We start from the raw sequence: 23,008 nt of genomic DNA, 5'->3' as shown, positions 1-23,008 counted from the left end.
CCCATTTCTACAGTCCTTTCAGAGCTTGGATTGAATAATCCACAGTCTAAGACAGTCAATGACCTTAAATAGGTATGTAATCCCTGCCTACGAGTAACTGAGTTGACATATCAAAAATCTTCCACGAAAACTTAAAGTATTTTGTCTACTATTTGCTGGATTCGTTTTGTGATCATTTGCCTACTGCCTTATGGTAGCTCTTTATTGTTTACTGATGAATAGTTTATCTCCTGCTTTGTTATTTGACACCAGGACTTTATCTGCTCCATGTCCGCACCTGGGATCCGAACCGGTGAACCCTGGGCTGCCAAAGCAGAATATACGCACTTAACCGCTGTGCCACCTGGCCAGCCCTCAAATTAACCTTTGAGTAAGGACTTTATAAGAGGCAACAATGAACACAGCAGCAAAGTGAGATGTATTATTTTTTTTTCTGTGTAAACAATTGGTGATCACAGGAAGACAATTTAGCACAACTCCAAGAGGGCTAGAAATGAACTTACGCTTCTCTTCCTCTAGAACTTAAAGCCAGATTTAAAGTCAAATTTCTGTTGAACAGAATTTGTGTCATTGTTTCATGGTTCAGAGAAACGTCAGAAAAATACCTACTATATTTTATTATGGGATCTCTGTCTGCGGTGAACCACTGCAGTTAAACAAATATATTCAACTCTCATGGAATAATTTGTCAGGCAGGGGCCCGCACAAGTCACATAATTTTCTTTATTTGCCAGGTCACAGCCACAATTTCTAAAGAATTTCTTTTCACTCTAACAAGCATTTGGAAAAGGATGACAAACTTTCTGTGATTCTTGTGCTAGGTCTGGTCACTTAAAATACCTTTCTAGGGCCAGCAGGTGGTGTAGTGGTTAAGTTCACATGCTCTGCTTTGGCGGATCCCGGAGGCAGACCTGCACACCACTCATCAAGCCACGCTGTGGTGCTGTCCCACAGATAAAATAGAGGAAGATTGGCACAGATGTGAGCTCAGGCCCAGTCTTTCTCACCAAAAAAAATCCTCCACATGTCTATGGACAGGTAATTTTCAACAAGGGAGCCAAGAACATACAGGGGAGAAAGGAAAGTCTCTTCAACAAATGGTGTTGGGAAAACTGGGCAGCCACATGCAGAAGAATGAAAGTAGACCATTATCTTACACCATGCACAAAAATTAACTCAAAGTGGATTAAAGACTTGAATGTACGACCTGAAACCATGAAACTTCTACAAGAAAACATAGGCGGTATGCTCTGTGACATTGATCTTAGCAGCATATTTTCAAGTACATGTCTGACTGGGAAAGGGAAACAACAGAAAAAATTAACAGATGGGACTATATCAAACTAAAAAGATTCTGCACAGCAAAGGAAACCATCAACAAGACGAAAAGACAACCTAACAATTGGGAGAAGATATTTGCAAACCACTTATCTGATAAGGGGTTAATATCCAAAATATATAAAGAACTCATACATCTCAACAACAGAAAAACTAACCACCAAATTTAAAAATGGGAAAAAGATCTGAACAGACGTTTCTCCAAAGAAGATATACAGATGGCCAACAGGCATATGAAAAGATGTTCAACATCATTAACTATCAAGAAAATGCAAATCAAAACTACAATGAGATATCACCTCACGCCTGTCAGAATGGCTATAATTAACAAGACAAGAAATAACAGTGTTGGAGAGGATGTGGAGAGAAGGGAACTCTCATACCCTGCTAGTGGGAATGCAAACTGGTGCAGCCACTATGGAAAACAGTACGGAGATTCCTCAAAAAATTAAGAATAGGGCTGCCATATGATCCAGCTATTCCACTGCTGAGTATTTATCCAACAAACATGAAAACATGAAAGTGTAAAGATACTTGCACCCTTAGGTACATTGCAGCATTGTTCATAATAGCCAAGACTTGGAAGCAACCTAGGTGCCCATCAGGGAATGAATGGATAAAGAAGATCTGGCATATATACACAATGGAATACTACTCAGCCATAAAAAATGATGAAATCTGGCCATTTGTGACAACACGGATGGACCTTGAGGGTATTATGCTTAGTGAAATAAGTCAGAGGGAGAAAGTCAAATACTGTATGATCTCACTGACAAATAGAAGATAAAAACAACAACAATCACATAGAGACAGAGATTGGATTGGTGGTTACCAGAGGGGAAGGAGGGAGGAAGGAGGTCAAAAGGGGTGACTAGGTATGTGTGTGGTGATGGATTATAACTAGCCTTTGAGTGGTGAACATGATGTAGTTTACACAGAAATCTAAATATAATGATGTACACCTCAAATTTATATAAAGTTATAAACCAATGTTACCACAATGAAAATAAAGAAAAGAAAAAAAAATAAAAGAAAATGGAAAAAAAATGTCTTTCTGCACCCAGGATCTGGGTCCACAATACTGTTACTCACACACAACTGCCTAGTCAGCTGGGATAGCTCTCATTTCAAGCAGCAGCTTTTGGGCCTCTACTAAACCCTTTTAAGTGAAGGAATATAATTCCACTATTCTATAATTTATTTAACTCAATAACCTGATTTTGGGTTTATAAATTATCTCCAATTATAGTTTACATAAATTATAATCTAACAACTCCAAATATATTCCCATATTCTGAAAAATAATCCGTTAAAACGAACGCTTAGAAGTAAATTGCTAGGATACGTATACAGTCATGCACCACATAATGTATATTTCAGTCAACAATGGACTGCACATATGATGGTGGTCCCATAAGATTAGTACCATATAGCCTAAGTGTGTAGTAGGCTATACCATCTAGGTTTGTGTAAGGACAGTCTATGATGTTTGCACAACGAGAAAATCACCTAATGATGCAGTTCTCAGAACGTTTTCCGTCTTTAAGCAACACATGCGTGTATGTATCATTATATACATTATGTATAATGAAATCAGTTGATAGGCAAGAAGGCATCTTATTATTTCCATTTGCAGTCTTTTAATTACAAGTAAGTTTGAACATTTGTTTCCATATGTTTCTTGACCATCTGTATTTCTTCCTTCATTAAATTGCCTTTTCATGACCTTTGCCTGTTTTCTATTTGGGCTTGTTCATCTTTTTCTCATTGGTTTCTAGAAGTATTTCTTTAAGACATTTGGACATGGTACAACTAAGATAGTGTAACAAAAAGTTTCCAAAATATAATGGCTTATAGGAAACAAGTTATTTTTCTCTCATGTAACAATTTTGAGATGAGCAGTCCAAGTTAGTGGGTTGGCTCTGTTGCACACGAACATTGAAGGACCTGAGTTTCTTCCATCTTGCTGCTCAGCCATCTTCTAGATTGCTGTCCTTGTCTGTGTGGATACGTTGGGTGTAGGAAAGCCTGTGCTCTAGTTCTCAGAGAGAAGGAAGAAGCATGGAGGCTATTATATACAAGGTTTTAAGGCCAAGACCGATACATGGCAAATGTTACTTATTTTCATCTAAGTGAGAATTTAGACATAGCCATAACATACCTAGGTGCAAGGGAGGCTGAGATTGTATTCTCCAGAAGTGTAGCTTTTTGTCCAACTATGACTCTTCTATGAAACAGATGGAGAATGGATTCAGATAGACAACTGGTAGTCTCTACAACAATGGGTTAATTTCCACTTGTAAGTCACTAGGATTCAACGGAAACCTTACTTTCTATGAGAAGTCTTCCATAACTTCCCTGCCCTAACAGTATAATTAATTATTCCTTTCTCTTGCCATTTTACCTTATACTTATGTCTATAATTATATAATATATTTCTCTTATTGAATTATGTTTTCTTCTTCCCCATTAGAATTCTTCTAGAATTCTTCTAGAACTTCTTCCTGCTAGAATTGTGAGCTTCCTGTGAGACTATGTCTCTAAGTCTTATTCGTTCATTTTTTCCATCCAACTCCTAGCAAAGTGTCCGGCATATGTTAAGTATTCAATAAATGTCTTTGAATGAATTAATTAATTAATAAAGACATCCTGCCTTTTATTTAAAGTAGTTTGTACCTTGAAAGTGCTTTATACGAATATTATTTCATTTGATCCATATAAGAACCCAAAGAGGTAGCCATTATTATTCCTAAAAGATGTTAAGTAAGTTTGCCAAAGTCAAATAGCTAGTAGGGTAGAATTTCAAGACCACTTCTTGAGCCACCACACTAAATACTACTTTGATTAAGATGTTACCTACAAGTAGCCTTCCACTTTCGAGTAGAATGAAATAGGTCATAGCAGCACAATGCTCCTGTGCAGGAATCAGAAAAAATGTATAAATTACAAAAGCACATTTTTAGACACCAGAGAGCTGTGAGACCAGGTGAATGGGAGTTTCAGAGAAGGAGGAGCTCTTCTGGAGTAAGCTGATAATCACATGCTGTGTTCTTCCTTAGGGCATTTGCTGATTCTAGGCACTGAGGGAGAATTAGCCTTAGCCTATACAGTGGAACTCTGATGGAGGAAAGAGAAACCAGCGAAGTTTTGTGCAAGGCTGGCATGACCGATTGGAAATTTGAGGAGATGCAAATGTGGCTGGTTTCACCATGAGACATATGTTGAGTGCTGAGGTTGTGTAAAGGAAGCTGAGAGGCTGGGTTTAGAAAAGGAGAACAAAATCCACAATTCTACATCGCTTAGGAGGCAAAGTCTCTCTAGAGGGAGGGAGCCTGTCTCAAATATATAGCTGGTCTCTCCTCAAGACATCTGCCATACTTGAAGTGGTAGAGAGAAGAAGTCTAAATAGATAAGGTCAGAATCTCCAAAGGGCAGAGCAGAATGTACTGTTCTCTTTCAGGACAAAGGAGGCAAACACTGCCAGGTTCTCAATCAAAAGCCTTGGAGGAACATGTCCAAGGAAAGGGATGAACTAGAGCAGACCTAGTTTACCGAAATTACAATAAGGCCCTAACCCAGCTGAATCCCTGGTTAGACTGAGGCAATCAACCTCTCACCCTCCCCACTGAAGCAAAGGGAAACTCTCTCTGGAGGAAAATGTCCTCTGGCACATGATTCTTCTATACACATCATATAGAACACAATAAAAATTCCTAGATATATGAAAAAGCAGGAAAACGTGACTTAAAGTCAGGAGAAAAATAAACAATAGAAGTAGATCCATGAATAAATCTCATATTGGAGTCAGCTGGCCTTGATTTTTTGAACAACCATAATGGATGAAAATGGATAAAAAGAATAAAGAGATGGAGAATGTTAGAGGAGAATTGAAATTGCTAATAAAAGAATCAAGTGGACATTCTAGAACAGAAAAATACAATATGTGAAATTAAGAACTCCTTGGATGAGTTTACCAGCTATATTATGCATGCCTGGAGGAGACACAGGGAACGTAGTGGAAAAGTAGGCAGAGATCAGAGAGAAATTTCTTGAAAGATAGAGTTACACAGAGTGAGATCTGTGAGTTTGCTGCTGAGTATATTCCTCAACAACATGAAGCTCAGGTAGCAGAAAGCTAAAGCCTTACAGGCTTGAAGTGTAAGAGGAAGGAGATTAAAGCTAGCAGAGAAGTTGGAAATTCGGGAAAAATCCTTAGAAGCTAGGAAATCACAGAGAAGGTGAGCCACAAAATCTGAGAATATTCTTTATCCGAATATTTGGTTGACTAATAAACTATGTAGGAAAGAGACCTCCCAAGGGGCCAGGATTGAAAAAAAAAAAACAGCAACTGAAGGCTATTAAAATAGAGAAGAGATATTAGTAGCCAAATAAAAGTAGGGAAGACAAAATTTACTGTTTGATCCCAGGCAAGTTAACTACCAACTGCCTAATAGAACAAAAGATCAATAATACTTGGAAGAACACAACAGACTCTAAAGTCACTTAAACGTTATCTACAGTTTACAATTTTCAATGAAAATTTACTAGAAATCCTAAAGAAACAGCAAAGTATGTCCCACACTTAGGTGAAAAGGCAATCAATAGAGAATGACTCCAAGTGCGCCCAAATGTTGGATTTACCCTAAAAAGACTTCAAAGCAGCTATTATAAAAATGTTCAAAGGATTAAAGGAAAATATATTCTAAGAATTATAGGACAATATAAGGGGTAGTGAACAGATAGGAAATCTCAAAAGAAGAATGGAAGCTATTAAAAAAGAACAAACTATGTACTAAAATAAAATAACAAATGATTAACACAAACTAAGGCATGAAAAGAGGAAGAGGAACAAAAAATAGCTGAGACAAGTAATAAATAAACAGCCAAATGTCAGACCTAAATATAACCATATTAATAATTACATTCTTCTCAGAGGTCCCATAACACCTGCCAGTTGGGTGATTCGCTCAAGGACTCACACAACTCAGCATAAAATCAAACTGATGGCTAAGGCTCATCACAGCAAAAGATGCAGAGTAGGAAGAGAAAGTGAAAGACATACATAGGCAAAGGCTAGAGACGTCACATGTGGGCTTCTGAGTGCTCCCTTTTTCTATGAGCATCACACAGGTGTGGTCTTCTCTCCAGCTGCAAACTGCATGTGCAAGATGTCTCTATCCAGGGAAGCCCACTTTAGTCTTGAAGTCTAAAATTCTGAAGGAGAATTGGTCACATACATAGGCACATAACTGCCACATCAGCAGCCATGGTGCAGATCCCAAACCAGATATGAGGCACACGTCATGAATTTTCATGTTTAATTTAATGCTGCTGACCACCTAGTTCATCTTGATCCATTACTTTAAGCATATAGAATAATATCTTTACCCAGTGACTATGTAAATGTTGCAGTAAATGTAGTTATTAGAATTTGCCAAGAGTCACTGTAATGGCTACAGAGATAAGCAAGGACTTAATAAAACATAGCTGCTATGTTAACTCTTTCCTTGCAACACTAAGTGTAAATGGACTAAACACTCTGATCAAAAGGCAGAGATTATTAGACTGGATAAAATCAAGAACCAATTATAAGCTGTCTACAAAAGATGCACTTTAAATGCAAAAACACAAACAGATTAACAGTAAAAGGATGCAAAAATATGTACCAAAGAAGTTGGAGAAAGCTGGAGTGCTTTTACTAATATTAAACAAAATAGACTTCGAAACAAGGAGTATTACTAGAGACAAAGAGGGATACTTCATAATAATGAAAAAGTCAATGCATCAGTGTCATAATAATGAAAAAGTCAATGCATCTGTGAAATATAGCAATTATACATGTGTATGTGCCTAATTGAGCTTCAAAATACATGAAGCAAAAATCTGACAGAACTAAGGGCAGAAATAGCCAAATGCACAATCATTGTTGGAGATTTAAACATATCTCTCTCAATAATTGATAGAACAACTAAGCAAAACAACAGTAATGATGAATGAAACTAAAATATGTGGGTGTATTGGTCAGGGTTCTCCAGAGAAACAGAACCAATAGAACATATATACATAAAAGAGGAGATTTATTATCAGAATTGGCTCCTGCAATTATGGAAGCCAAGAAGACCCATGGTCTGCCATCTGCAAGTTAGAGAACCAAGAAAGATGGTGGTGTAATTCAGTCTGAGTCCAAAGAACTGAGAACTAGGGAGCCAATGGTATAAGTCTCAGTCTGAATCCAAAAGGCCCAAGGATCGGAAGGCTCAATGGTATAAATCCGTGTCTGAGTCTGAAGGTCTGAGAATCAGGAGTGCCAAGTCTGAGGGCAGGACAAGATGGATATCCCAGCTCAAGCAAAGGCAGCAAATTTGCCCTTTCTCTACATTTTTGTTCTATTTAGGCCCTCAACAAATTGAGTAATATCCACCTGTATTGGAAAGACAATCTTCTTTACTCACATTCAAATGCTAATCTCTTCCAGAAACACCCTCACAGACACACCTAGAAATAATGCTTTACCAGCCATTCAGGCATCCCTCAGCTCAGTCAAGTTGCCACTTAATTTTACATGCCACTTAATTTTTATTAAATTTGAAATTAACCATCACAGTGGAGTTGACTTCTCCTCTCTCCATACTTCCCCTTAATCTCTTCCTTAACTAATAGGTTCTAGAAGGCGTTGTTCCTGAAGAAGGCCAGAACTGTTTGGCTTCCTCTATGCTTCCCAAGGCCATAACCACTTCTGAGATTCTACATCAGTTAGGATATTTTCAGTCACAAGTGACAGAAAGCTTAATTCAAACTATATTACAAAGCAAAGGGAACTTATTCCTTCAGGTGTGGATCAATCAAGGTTAAACTTCTCTTTAATTTTCTTAGTTTTCTCTTTGTGTGTTGGAATCATTCTGAGGTGAGCATCCTATGTAATGGCAAAGCAATGATGACAGTTCTAGCTTTACATCCACACTCCACAGAAAGAAGGAAATGTGTTCCAGAAGAGTCAGCAAAAGTCCTGGAATTCACTATTGGTTTAGACCATAGGCCCATCTCTGAGCTAATCACTGCAGTCAGTGCAATAGAATGTCCTCTTTTGGCCCAATACATGTCTTTTGTTCCATCCTCAAGTTGGATAGTTGAGGGTAGGGTAGCAATGGATCTCCAGTCGAAGTGGGGACTATCGGAAAATGTCAAGTGAGGAATGAATATTGGGGGTCAACCAACAGGTGACCATTACAGTGCTTGACATAGATTCACACACACACACACACGTATGTGCACAGACTCACCAACCAGCAGCAATTAAAAGCTTAACCAGGGGCTGTCCCCATGACCACATGGTTAAGTTCACATGCTCCTCTCCAGTGGCCCAGGGTTTTGCTGGTTCGGATCCTGGGCGTGGATGTGGCACCACTCATCAGGCCATGCTGAGGTGGCGTCCCACATGCCACAACTAGAAGGACCCACAACTAAAAAATACACAACTATGTGCTGGGGGGCTTTGGGGAGAAAAAGGAAAAATAAGAAAGTCTTTAAAAGCTTAACCAAACAAATGAGCATAAATCATTCACAGAGTATGTTAGAGAAATAGACTCATATAGAAGAAGGGTTTTGTTAAATTTCAAAACTACAGTTTAGTGAGCCAGAGAGGATAAATTATATATCACATTGTGATGGTTTTCTTTCATCTTTCCTGCAGCAGGTTTTGTGTGAAAAAGAGCACTGACTTTCCTTTGCACCTTAAGGCTTAGCGCTTGAGAATTTTTCTTGTACTCTCAAGTATAGTCACATTACATCAGATTTTAAACCAAGACTTTAAACATTTTTTTAAAAGTTCTAAGAATGTTCCACGCTTATGACTATATAAGCACTACTGAACTTGGCATTCCGCTTCGTCTCCTTCATTGTTAGATTAATGTTCATGTAAAAGCATTGCTGTAATTACAACAATGGAGGGTTGGCAGACACCCTCTGTGAGTATCAAAGGAAAACTAAAGCCTGAAGAGAATATCTAGTTAAGAGGAAAGGGCTTGGTTGAGCAGTGGGTGATAAGTTCTCCAAGTTAAAGCTCATTTAGTATAAAAGTTGGAATTACTGAGCTGGAAAGGATCTCAAGAGGTCATTTGGTCCAGTCTCTGGCTTCTAGGCAACAGTACACATTAAGATTATTCAAGACTAAGAGTTAATTGTATTCTGCGTAGCACTTTTTATTTTTCCTCTTAAAAAATTGATCAAACAGTAGGGAAAAGCCCAATTAATTCTTAATTCAAAGCTTACTGTATTTTGTGGTTCTGAAATATTTTTCAAAAGGTTTCTAAATTCCAAATCCCTGCCAGATAGAAAGCAGACATTCCAAAATAAATATTTCACTGTTTGCTCTGCTGGTGTGATATGCGGCAATAATTTTCTTACTACCACAAAAGCCAAGGAAAGCCCTTGGAAGTAGGATCAAACTAACAATTCTGCATTTCTGAGACTGTTGCGGGATAGTTTGTTCTTTAATTTATTCAGGGATTATTAAGCACACAAAACAACTAAAATGCTCAAACATATTAATTATATATGTAAACAGCTTATATTTGTCACATACTTCATGAAAGCATACTACTCTTTTCTGCATATCCTACTGATTTATATATAATCAAAATTATGATAGTAACATAATTTTGTACAACACTATTTGCTCCAGCAACTCAATTTACACTTCTAAAAGTTTATCCTGAAGAAATAATCAGAGACGTGAGCAAAGACATATGCAAATGTTTATTACAATATCATTTCTAATAGCCAAAATTGGAAATCAGTAAAATACCCAACAATAGAAAAATAGTTAAGTAAATACAACAAAATATTATATAACCATTACAATTATAATGTCACTGAGTATCCAATGTCATGGGAAAATGTTTGTGACATGTATCATTGTGAAAAAATATATAAACACTATGTATAGTATGATCTTGTTTTTTTAAAGCAAACAATATGATCTAAAGGAAATATACCAAAATTATTAATGAGTTAAATCTGAGTGGTAGGTATATATGTGATTACTACTTTTTTCTTTGTGCTCTATTGTATTTTTCTATAGTGAATATATGTCACTTTGATAGCCAGAAAAAAAACTCGTAACTATTATTTTTAATTCTTGTCTTTTAATTTAAGCAAATAAATGTTCAAAATATTCACAGCTTCTCTTCGTTTTGGAGGATATACATAGGCACATATTATCGACATTTCTTGTTCAGTCTACATATATGCTGGACAGTCATTACCATAAATTATTACGTTTGTCATCTTGAAATAGTTCCACGTGATGCCGATCATATTTCTAATTCTTCTTTCTAATGTCTTTCCACTGGACTAGTGCTGCCATATTTCAGTAGTACTTTGAGAGTCTTTCCCAATGTTTTTCTATTAGATGTGGTGTTGCCTCATGTTGCAATTCATTCTGGAGAAAGGATGCCTTCTCCGCAACTTTTCCTCCACAATATTATAGGCCTTCTTGGCAAATTCATCAATCCTCACTCTAATTTGAACTCATAAGTAATTTTGGGGAGATTTCACTAAAAAAGCCCCTTTATCTCAGATGCTAAATATCATGTTGACCTCAATAAACAGAGAAGATTTCTTTTTACAAGGCCATATATTAATGAAAATGAATATATTCTACTTGATAGTGGCACACTCAATGAAGGCTTCTTCCTGTTAATTGCAAGTATATGCTTGTACATCAACTGCACACTCTTACACACTCTTACAAGGTACTCACCTGACTCTGCTATAGGTAGACCACATGAGATTGTGAAGAACATTTTAGGTTGCCCTAAAGAACGATACAACAGGTTTGCTTGTGTTCCAAATTGTCTCACAGATATTTTAATTGATTCATGCCTGTCTGCTTGGCTGCCCTCCTGAATAATTCAGTCCAAAGTGATTACGAAGGGCAGAGTGAGGTAGGTCTTTGTGTAGTGGTGGGCAGCAGACCAGTATGAGGTATTGTAGCCTAAGTAGAATGAGGAAGGCACCCATGTCTGGGTATGGTGGTGTCAGCAGCAACCCAGTGTGGGGAATCAGAGCCAATGAAGGGTAAGGAGAACAACGCCCCTTGGATGGGAGTTCTCGCACAGGGTGTTGGCGTCCAAGTGGGTTTAGGAAGTCATCTGCATGAGGCTGGGGGATTGTAGTGGTAGCACCAACAAGAGATTAGCAGTGTATGAGGGGTGGTAGTGATGAGGAGTCAATAAATAAATATATTGAGGATAATGGGAACCAAATTTCTCACTGTGGAAGAAGGGAGTTATAAATATGAAAACGGAGAAAACTAGAATGAACCTGTGCTATTGGATTGGAATTGGAGTTAGTGTGAATAAATGGTTTTCAAAATATATTTGGATATACAGATATAGAAATAAATAGGGGCCAGCCTGGTGGCACAGTGGTTAAGTGCGCACATTCCCCTACAGGGGCCTGGGGTTTGCCGGTTCGGATCCTGGGTGCGGACATGGCACTGCTTGGCAAGCCATGCTGTGGTAGGTGTCCCACATATAAAGTAGAGGAAGATGGGCACAGATGTTAGCTCAGGGCCAGTCTTCCTCAGAAAAGAGAGGAAGATTGGCAGCAGATGTTAGCTCAGGGCTAATCTTCCTCAAAAACAACAACAACAACAATGAAAAAAACAACCAAAGAAAGAAACAAAGAAAGAAAGTTTTCAATATGTATTCATGTATTATATAGACACATACACATATTCCTTAGCTCTGTTCACTTGGAGGGCCTAGGAGAAGCAGCAACACCCCAATAAACGTGAGCACACCTAGTGCCCAGATCTTGGTGTTTAAATACCATTTTTCACTAAAATGAACCAAGGCTTCCTAGAGAAATGGCTGACTCCACAGCTGGGGCAGGGAAAGTACAAGATGATCCTGGGATGCTCGAAGAATGATGAGGACATTCAAAAAGGACACTAGAGTTAGCTTAACTGGTGCTTTTACTGCTGGAATCTGGAATAATTTGAACTTCAAAATAAATGATAGTGACAAATTATAACCCACTGAAAAAACTAGTAATTCATGAGTTCACACTGCTATAAGTAAATAAATAAGGAGAAGAAAAAGTTTTCCTTACAGTAGAATTCCAACCAATAATTAGAAGGAATGTTGGAATTAGAAAATCACAACCTGGCAACCATGGAAGTAATGATGAATTGAGCTAAGAAACATCAATGAATGCTAAAACTAACAGGTGAAAAATTTGATATTTACATAGTCTCAAAGAATCTCCCTACAAAATATTTGGACTTCTGCCCATTACATGTCAAGGTATTCCTTGTATGCAAGTCAATAGGGAAAATCAGACATCCCCAAGGAGAACAGTCTCGTCCTTTTCTGAGAATCCCAGAGTCTCGGCCTGCATATTCTGCCATTGAGAGTGATTTGCTGGGGCCCACCATGGCTAGTATTGAAGGTGTACTTGAATGATTCTCTGCAATGATTGCTACCTTGTCCCCAAGTTATGATCATAGCTGGAACACTTGTAATTCCCACTGTGTTAGTCCGTTTGGGCTGCTATAACAAAAATACCATAATCTGGGTGGCTTATACACAAATTTATTTCTCATAGTTCTGGAGGTTAGGAAGTCCAGGATCAAGGCGCTGGTAGATTTCGCGTCTGGTGAGAGCCTACTTTCTCATAGATGGCTGTCTTTTTGCTGAGTGTTCACATAGTGGAAGGGGCCAGGGAGCTCTGTGGGGTCTCTCTTTTTTTTTCTGCTTTTTCTCCCCAAATCCCCCCAGTACATAATTGTATATTTTAATTGTGGGTCCTTCTAGTTGTGGCATATGGGACGCTGCCTCAACATGGCCTAATGAACGGTGCCATGTCCACACCCAGGATCTGAACACGTGAAACCCTGGGCCGCCGAAGCGGAGCAAGCGAACTTAACCACTTGGCCCCAGGGCTGGCCCCTGTGGGGTCTCTTTTATAAAAGTACTAATCCCACTCCTGAGGGCTCCACCCTCATGACCTAAGCAACTTCTAAAGGCCTCACTTCCTAATACCACCACATTGGGTATTAGGTTTCAACATGGGAATTTGTGGGGGGGGGGGGGGACACAAATATTCAATCTATAGCACCCATTAAAAGATCATGTATTAAGCAATTAACAGTATATTCCAGATCTTAGAGCTTTGCCTAATCTAAGGTGTTCCAGGCATCTGGGCTGGTTCCTCAGGAGGATGTACCAGTCCTTCAGCACATCACACAGATTTGATAGAAAAGGAATGTCCACGGAGGTGAAACTAGCCCTGAGGGGACAATCTGTGGGATCCCAAAGCAGCACAGTCCAACAGAAATATGACGCAGGCCTACAGCCAGGGCACACGTATAACACAAAATTTCCTAATAACCACACCAAAAAAGTAAAAAGAAATAGGTGAAATGAGCTTTAATAATATATTTTATTTAACCCAATATATTCCAAACATCATCATTTCAACAAGTAACCAATAGAAAAATTATTAATGAAATATCTATATTCCTTGTTTATACTGAGTGTTCAAAGTATTCATGTGGACTAGCCACATTTCAAGTGCTCAATGGCCACATTCGGCCACCTTATTGAACTGCACAGTTCTAGGGTCTTCCAGCCCTATGAACACTGGCAAAGCAGTTGTTGGCACCTCTCTTCTAGGTAGAATCAGGCCAGTTTTTTGTGCACCCCCATGGGATTTTTGTTCCCCCTTCTGGCTGACAGTGGACTTTCCTAGTCATCTTTCTTAAGCTCCTTCAAGCAGAGATCCTCTCCCCTAGGGCTTCAGGGACACATTCATTGCAAGTTCCCTTTGCTTAAGGGAACCCACCAGACACAATCTCTAGAGCATTCTGAGACAAGTGGTAATAGCCCATCCTGGTGGGTTAGAGCATGTGCTATGTGAGTTGGATTTTGGCAAGGTCGTGAGATTAGTTAAAATAATTTTGGTGAAGCAGCAGTAGCAAAATACAGAATAATTCCATGACAGAAAAACAAGAGACAGATGAGTGTGGCACGCAAGAGAGAAAAAGAGCTTGGTAGTTTTGGAAACACACTTGGGTCAGGTTCCAAGGGATCAGATAGACCCAGCACAAGATTTTGTTGCTCAGGAAACTTGAGAGCAGAAATTTTTAATCAGGGGCCCATGCATCCTTAGAGGGGTCCAGAGATGGGCTTCAGGGGGCCTCTGGATCCCCTGAAATTATAAGCAAATGTTGTGTTTACATGCATGTTGCACGGAGACAGACAGAAGCGCATTCACCATGGAAGACTTGAGAGTCATATTTTATGGGCTATAGGGTTACCAGGTAGAGAGTTAGAGTGAAAATTGTCACTTGTTCAAAGCCAGGAGGGAACCTGCAGTTTCTGAATCAAACCTGTCACTTTCCAGCAGAGAAAACTGAGACACAGATATGTCAAGCTACTTGGCCAAGCAAGGGTTTTCACCAGCTACTTATTGACTGAAATATAAAAATACAATATTAGGAACTCTAGATGACCTCTAAGACTCAAGAAAAAATGAGGCACCCTGGACCACAGAAACACCCACTTGAATGGTTCTCAAAACTTTCTCTGATGATCTCAGCTGGACGTGACCTTTGCTTCTTTGCTCTTCTGGAGCCCCTGACTTGTATCACACACGGAGTACTACGCAATGGCATTATAATGTAATTATCACGTTTTCTCAACCTTGTAGAAACTTTAAAGTGTTTCTCAACCTTGGCACTACTGACATTTTGGGTTGGATACTTCTTGGTGGTTGGGCCGTCCTGTGCATTGTAGGATGTTTCATAGCATTGCTGGCTTCTACCCACCACATGCCAGTAGCGTCATTCCCCATCCCTACCCCCACCTGCAGTTGTGATAAACAAAATTGCCTCCAGATGCTGCCAAGTGTCTGGGAGGAGGGGTGCAAAATTACCTCCAATTGAGAATAACTGCCTCGCACTGAAGGCATTTTAACCTATGTCATACTTGTAGATTGAAGGTTGCTTAGACAGGGGCCATGCCTTGCACAGCTTGAGGCAAGCACGGTACATGGCATGATGTGCTTAATATCTTGGATAAATAAATGGTCAGTTCTTGTGTTCCTGAATTCTGCCTGCCATATTGACAGTTTCCAAATAAACAACGGGTTAATGGTTTCAAAAGAGAAAAAAATAGAAAGGAAACATTATATTCCACTTGTTCTTTTAGGCTCTCCTGAGTTCTGCGTCGGGAACTAGTTGAGGCTTTTATTTTCTTTTTTGAGCAGTAAAACATAGGTTGTCAGCTTCTCTGGCATGATAAGGAAGAATACAATTAGAATCTTACCCAGATGAAGTTTTTCTTTGGCCTCGCACAATGCGCTCCATTCAGAGTTCCTCACAAAGAGAGTGTTTCCCCTACTTCCTTCATATTCTTTTAACTGGGAATTTTAAAACGGACCAACACTGTAAAATAAAACAATTGTTCCTCTTAATAGTTACCTCTTACAATAAGTAGGGTGGAGCACAATTTTAAAAATCCACTCCCCGCCTCCCCCAAAATGAAACTGTGCTCTATGAAGTAAAAGTGGTGAGCCCTGCCATTTTTCTTTCTTTTCAACCCCCAACCACAGAACTTGGTGTGATTCTCATAGTAGGTACCTATGCAAAGAATACAACTAGAGAGGAAATATATTTCAAGCCAAGTCTTAGATGTAGGCAAATTAATTCCACACCATTACACTCTTATGGCTTAACTAGATGGAAATAGTTTCCCTGGGGATGGAGCTGGGGTCGGGGGAGCGGAAGCAGCGGCCGCGGCTTGCTTGGATGGGCTGGCGCAAAGGAGTAAGTAGAGGCTACATGTAAAAGGTCGCACCAAGCTAGGAAAGGAAAGCCAATGCTAAACACCATCTAAGGGATGATGATGTGAGAGAATCTCCAAGTCATGGAGGCTGAGCCTCTGCCTGAGACGCCGGAGCTTGAAGAAGGGCTGGGATCTGAGATATACTCACTTGGCGGCCCTGTGGGCTCCAGCAGCAGGTTTTTAGTTTGTTAGTTAGTTTATTTATTTATTTATTGAGGAAGATTAGCCCTGAGCTAACTACTGCCAATCCTCCTCTTTTTGCTGAAGAAGACTGGCCCTGAGCCTACATCCATGCCCATCTTCCTCTACTTTATATGTGGGATGCCTGCTACAGCGTGGCTTTTGCCAAGCAATGCCATGTCCACACCCGGGATCCAAACTGGCGAATCCCGGGCCGCTGAGAAGTGGAACGTGTGAACTTAACCGCTGCGCCACTGGGCCAGCCCCTGTTTATCTATTTTTAATAAACTTTTTATTTTAGAATAATTTCAAATTTAAAATTGCAAAGAGAGTAGAGAGAGTTCCCAAATAACCTTTTGCCAATTTCCCCTCCTTGTTAATATACTTGTCAAAACTAAGAAACTAACATTGATATATTACTATTTGTTTATTTTTAACTAAAAGGTTTAACTATTTCCTTTAACATAAAAAAACACTCAACACATTTATTTGAGGTTTCAGATGTTTGGGGGTGCAGACCAGTGACTCCCTCAAGGACACAGAAAAGGTGGTTAATTAGATGCTTCTGTTACATCCATGCTAAACAACAAACCCCACGCAAGTTCTGTTCCCCAGCATTTGAATTGGTTCCTTCTGTCCCTGAACGTTTTCAGTGATAAATCTCTAGGGGTGTTTGGGGTCTCAGAGGGAGTTTCCATCCTGCAGGTTGGGGGTAGGTGGATGGTGGAGTGGGCAGGGCAATTTCCCCAGCACCGTGCCCATGGAGTTCCCCGGGGGCGAGGTTACAATCTGAAGAATGGAGCTCTTGGGGCCTCCATTGGGCCATCCCGCAGGCTCTTGTGGAAGCCCACTTTCTTCCTTCTATTTTGGGAAACTCTGGGTCTGGCTCCAGAGGGTAGGCATCATTGGGTCCTCAAAAAAGAAAAAAAAAAGAGTGGAGGCTCCTGCCCCACTCCTTTGAGAAAGGTCAGAAATCTCGGATGTTTCTTAGTGTTTACGTGTTATGAAAATATAAGCTCCGCCCAAGGTTGTTTGACCATCTCACAGCCACCTGGGGAAGCTGCTGACAGGTAGATCCTTAAACGCAGAGTCAGCAGATCCGGGATGGGTCCTAACAAGCACCTTAGATGATTCTGATTCAAGTAGCTGGTCCTTAAGTCAGTTTATGCTGTTCAACCAGCCTGCCCTTTCTGGGCACTAGAATTTGGATTGCTGTCAGCTGAGGGCATCATTTTTGGCATTCCCCAGAGGGGCTCTTTTATTCAGAATTTCATGAATTTTATTTTACTGTCATTCTTTGATAGTCACTGAACATACATTATGGAAGGAGAACCAGGTACAATTTGCTAAACACCTAACTCAGGCATAAATGTATATATCAGTGATAAATATCCATTCTCTGCCAGATGTGGTCAAGGGAATTGCTCTTTTCTGGGTCCTAGCTCTTGGATTTCTGTTGGTTGTCCAGCATCTGTCTGTTCATTCTCTCACATACTGCAGTGGGTCTGTCTTGGAATGATTATTCTGTCACTGGGATTTCTAACAACAATCGTGTATGTAATCTAAGTCCTTGTTTTCACACTCTCCAAAGGCGCTCTTCACATTACTACTCAGAGAGCCATGATCTAGGCCCCCATTCTGCCTGACAGGTACTTGGGTTCTCAGGGAATGCACCTACATTCTTGGAGGTGTTAGTCTTCTTTCTCACTTCACATTGCTGAGCCCAACTTCTCTCCTGCCCCTACCTTCTCCACTGTTCTTCTTCTGGACATACAGAAATGACGGACTGTTTGTATTCTAAGGGGCCTAAGCAATACTTACAGCAATCTTTAATTTCCGCTTAATAAGTATCATTCAACTTATGAAAGTCTCTATAAGTGAATTTTAGGTCATGCCACGTGTGCTTCACCTTCTAAAGTCTGCCCATGATGACCTTCATCCAGATGCTTCCAGATCCATTTTGTCTAATATAGATTGTTTCCTCTGATATTGATTTCATTAAGTTCAGAAATACAATTCAAATGTCATAAAAAACTGGCTCAATATTTGACCTTCTTGTGTAACATAAAGACTCAACTGGATGAATGGCATCCAGTCTTTTGTTACTCTTAACAGGCTGACCTGTGGAAACTGAAGAACTGTAAACATTACAATTAACATTAATCTGACGTGTTTCTGATGTTGCCTTCTTCTGACTTTTCAAACCCCACGTGGTTTTTCATTTAGAATATGATTCTAGATACCAGCTATTTTATCTGATTTCATAAATCCCAGTGATTCTTGTTTCTATCTGGCCTACCTCTTCCTTCATTCCAGAGCTGGGTTGACTTCATTCTCTGATGACCACAGGTGTGTGGTTTTACCACCAGGTCTAGCTCCTGGGTCTCTGTGTGAATTTGGGGGCCTGTGAGTCTTGAAATTTTTTTTTAACTTTATTTTTTTTTGAAGATTAGCCCTGAGCTAACTACTGCCAATCCTCCTCTTTTTGCTGAGGAAGACTGGCCCTGAGCTAACATCCACGCCCATCTTCCTCTATTTTATACCTGGGGTGCCTACTACAGCATGGCTTTTGCCAAGCGGTGCCATGTCCGCACCTGGGATCTGAAGCGACAAACCCCAGGCCGTCAAGAAGCAGAACATGTGAACTTAACCACTGTGCCACTGGGCCGGCCCCAATGAGTCTTGAAATTTTAATCAGCAGCGAGGGAGTATAGAGCTCATGCATGTGACAAATAATATGAAGATATTTTGCTCCCTTTATTTTCATATATGTCTGTTGTTGAATAACTGCTTTCCTTGCTTTTGTAGCTTTCTTCAGGCCAGTTTTTCCCTCTTATGATCACTGGCTCCTCTCTTCATTCCCTCAAGGAGTCACTGTCAAATGTAACATACTTTACTGAAGACTTGAAAATAAAGAAAAGAACTACAATTCAGAAAGGAAAATCTGTACACTCTGGTGGTCCTCAGAGCCCACTGCTCCTGAAGCTTCTCAGCCATGCCATTTCACAAGGGCCATCTCTGGTCACCCTCCTCCTTGCCTTCTCCTACTCCCACACTCCTGTCTCCAAGTTTCGGGGGCTGCTCCTCTCTTACACAGACAGGCGTTCCCTTGAATCTCTCATCGGTCCTAAGGTCCACAGCTCCAATGTCTCTTCTTCCAAGCTCCAGCCAAAGAAGAATTAGAGTTCACCTCAGCATAAGCTCTCAGCCACGGGGCCAGGATTAGGGTCAGGCAAGGAAGTGCTCGCTGAGGCACGCATTTTAAGGGAGCATCAAAAAACTCAATGATGAGGATCAATAATATTTTAATGCAATATTTAAAAAAACGAAAATTAACGCAGAAAATCCATGATGAACAAAACATCAAAAGTTTAAATAAAGACCGGCTGTTTGTTTGTTTTATGACTCTGCTTTATTGGACAACAGCAATCAGCTCATGGTTCCTGGGCCTACAACAGCAATCAGCTCATGGTTCCTGAGCGGTGACAGTGTTGTGTGAACAGATTGGGCAATGTGGGGCTTCATATGTAGTCATATTTCTAAATTGTAATGCTTGTATGAACCCTTTCCACTTGGGTCAAGATATGGGCGGGGGTTTTGTGTGTGTATATAGGAGAGCACATTTTGCCTTTGGCCTCAGGCTCCAACATGGCCTTGCTCAGCAGCGTTCCATCCACAATGAAAAGGAGTTTTTATATCATGGTCAGAGCAGGATTCTGGACCCTGCCATGCACAGTTAAAGCTCACCAAAGTGTCCCCCTTACCTCAAAATCAAAGAGGAGTCTCCTCCCACAATGAAGTCTGCCTCCCCTCTAGTAATAAGCACATGTTACAGCCAGCTTTTCAAAATCACAAAGTCATATTCCCACAAAATGCATTCCACTAATGACTATTTGTGAATCGGGTCTCTGCTCGGCATGCTTTGAAGGATGAGGTGGAATTTTCTGCAAGCCTTTGGCTCTTCGGTGGGAAAAGCAATTCCTAGACAGAGGTGCAGAGGTCATTAAAATCTTTAACGCTGCACCTGCCTTGGAACTCAGGGTGGTTGCTGTTAATTATTCCTTGCCCATGGCTAGGAAGGCTACGCTTTTCTGTGCATTATCTCACTTCTCTTTACAAACAAATCTGTCACACTCGTATTACCATTCCTTTTTTACAGGTGAAGAAACTGAGTCTCAGGGGAGATAAATGACTTGCCTTGGTAACAGCACAATTTGGACCTGACACATAAGGGTCTGGTAAGTAGAAATATGCTCGCACTCTACTTACAGACTGTAAGTTTTACTATACAAAACAATCTTTTTATTTGAGTAAAATAAATGCAAAAGGAGTTTCCTAAATGTATAACTCTATGTACCTGTTTCCAAGAAAGGCAGCATCCAAATTATTATTATTATTTTTTTTTCTGAGGAAGATTAGCCCTGAGCTAACATCTGCCACCAATCCTCCTCTTTTTGCTGAGGAAGACTGGCCCTGAGCTCACATCCATACCCATCTTCCTCTACTTTATCTACTTTATAGCTGGGACGCCTACCACAGCATGGCTTGCCAAGCGGTGCCGTGTCCGCACCTGGGATCCGAACCAGTGAACCCCGGGCGCCGAAGTGGAACGTGCGCACTTAACTGCTGCGCCACCAGGCCGGCCCTCCAAATTATTTTTTACTGAAGGATGTGTTATAACATCCCTTAGTAGTGAATTCAGGGATTGATGACTGATAGACACCTTGGGGAGAAAATCTTAATAACACTTATTAGTTTAAAAAGAAAACCTGATAATCAAATTAATTCAAATGAGGGAATGGAAGCCCAAGTTAGATGTCTGACATAGAAACTTTAATTCTACTGCTGTGCTCTTTGGCTTATGACTGTGGTGTGTGTGTGTGTGTGTGTGCATGTGTGTCTATAGAAATGCTGTCCAGTAGAATTCTCTGCAATGAAGGAAATGCTCTGTATCTGTACTCTCTAAAGAAGTAGCCACATGTCACAACTGAACACTTAAAGGGTGGCTGGTGCACCTGGGGAACTGAATTTTAATCTTATGAATTTTAATTAATTTACATTTACATTGAAATAGCCACAAGTGGCTATGGTTACCATATCGGACAGCATGGGGCTATAGAACAGGTGTGACAATATTGCAATGTCTTCAATTCTTCTGGCAGTTCCTCTGATTCATTTTCTTGAATATATTCCAAAATGGAACTTTTTTATCCTAAATTCTGAGTTCATAGGTAGGATTACAATGAAACTCTAACTTAGGCATATGAATGAAATCTGAATAAGAACAAACCTTTTTTTCTTCTGCTTTTTCTCCCCAAATCCCCCAAGTTCATAGTTGTATATTTTAGTTATGGGTCCTTCTAGTTGTGGCATGTGGGACGCCACCTCAACGTGGCCTAATGAGCAGTGCCATGTCCGCACCCAGGATCTGAACCAGTGAAACCCTGGGCTGCTGAAGCGGAGCATGCAAACTTAACCACTCGGCCACAGGGCTGGCCCCAGAACAAACCTTTTCAAAGAAGGGTCCTATGTCTACAAGGGAGGAAAATCTGGGCCAACAAACCAGGTAAATTTTGCTTTGGAAAGCTCTATTGTGTTTTACTGCTAATGTTCATCTAGTGAACTGATTGATTTTCCTGTTAGAATGTGTGCAAACATAATCTGAATGCTTATTGATGCTGAAGCCTACCACAGCTAATAAAAAGAACACCATTTGTATTTCACTGATCCAGGTGGGTTATAATGAATGGCTGCATAGCACATTCGAAGCAGAATTTATGTAGCACAGTGCTTCCCATTATATTTTCCTGTCAAGGAACTATTTTATCTTCTATTAAATTACTCAAATATAGTTTCATTTGTGTAACGTTATTTCTCCTATCTCTGAACACCTGCATCTTCTCTTTCACAATATCACCTTCTCTCTTTATATTGCAATTTGGTCCCCCAACTACTCTGTTCCTTTTATTTTCAGAATATTCTTCTCAATAATATTCTCAAGAAGATTCCTGACCTTCTTGTTTAACTTTTATTGGGTTCCACAATCTTTTCCTTTATTCACATTCTAATAGCACCATCCACGTTATGACTCAATTGTTGTCAAATTCACTTCAACAGAACCCCCCTCCTCCAGTCCAGTGAACATAAGAATTCTTCTGGGTGCCAGTTGAAATGCAGACCCTCCGGCACCAATGCCAACATGTAAGCAGTAAAAAGAGAAAGAGCGGTCCATGGCAAAGGCCGGAGGAAAAGACAGAGAACAGGTGGGAGATACCAGGAAAGTTATCATTGGTGTCTCATGTGGAAAAAATGTCCTGTAAGATAAGGACTGAGAATGCTCCCCATGAGGATACCATCTACAACCTTGGTGAGAGTACTCTCCAGATGGCAGAGGGGTGAGAAGTTAATGGAAGGTGTTGAAGCTGCCGCCAGAAGTGTGGACAAGGAGAGTTGTTGGATAAGGAGAGAAGGAGAAGGTGAAAAGGAGCCACAAAAGGCTCTGGGTGAAGAGGCTTTTGTTTAGGATGAGAGAAACTTGAGCAAGTTAACATCAGCTGAGACCTCCGTACCTCTGGGAGATGTAGGTACAGTTGATCCAAAGCCGCAGTCCAGGGCTCCCTCCCTGCCCAGATTTCAGT

The 23,008-nt window shown here is 40.2% G+C and overlaps 1 protein-coding gene across 3 annotated transcripts in view; it reads left to right on the top strand.

Moving 5' to 3' along the window:
• The window catches only part of CMAH (cytidine monophospho-N-acetylneuraminic acid hydroxylase), a 351,661-nt gene that overhangs the window by 135,025 nt on the left and 193,628 nt on the right, over nucleotides 1-23,008 (top strand). For all 3 annotated transcript variants that reach the window (XM_070244995.1, XM_070244986.1, XM_070244988.1), the window contains one exon: nucleotides 20,530-20,608. The gene's annotated coding sequence lies outside the window, so the exon portion shown is untranslated. The remainder of the gene's footprint in view (nucleotides 1-20,529; nucleotides 20,609-23,008) is intronic.

The sequence above is a fragment of the Equus caballus genome, chromosome 20 (assembly GCF_041296265.1).
Source record: "Equus caballus isolate H_3958 breed thoroughbred chromosome 20, TB-T2T, whole genome shotgun sequence".
Lineage (NCBI taxonomy): Eukaryota > Metazoa > Chordata > Mammalia > Perissodactyla > Equidae > Equus > Equus caballus.
The sequence above is the reverse complement of the archived record's forward strand: the minus strand, read 5'-3'. Positions and strand labels throughout refer to the sequence as shown.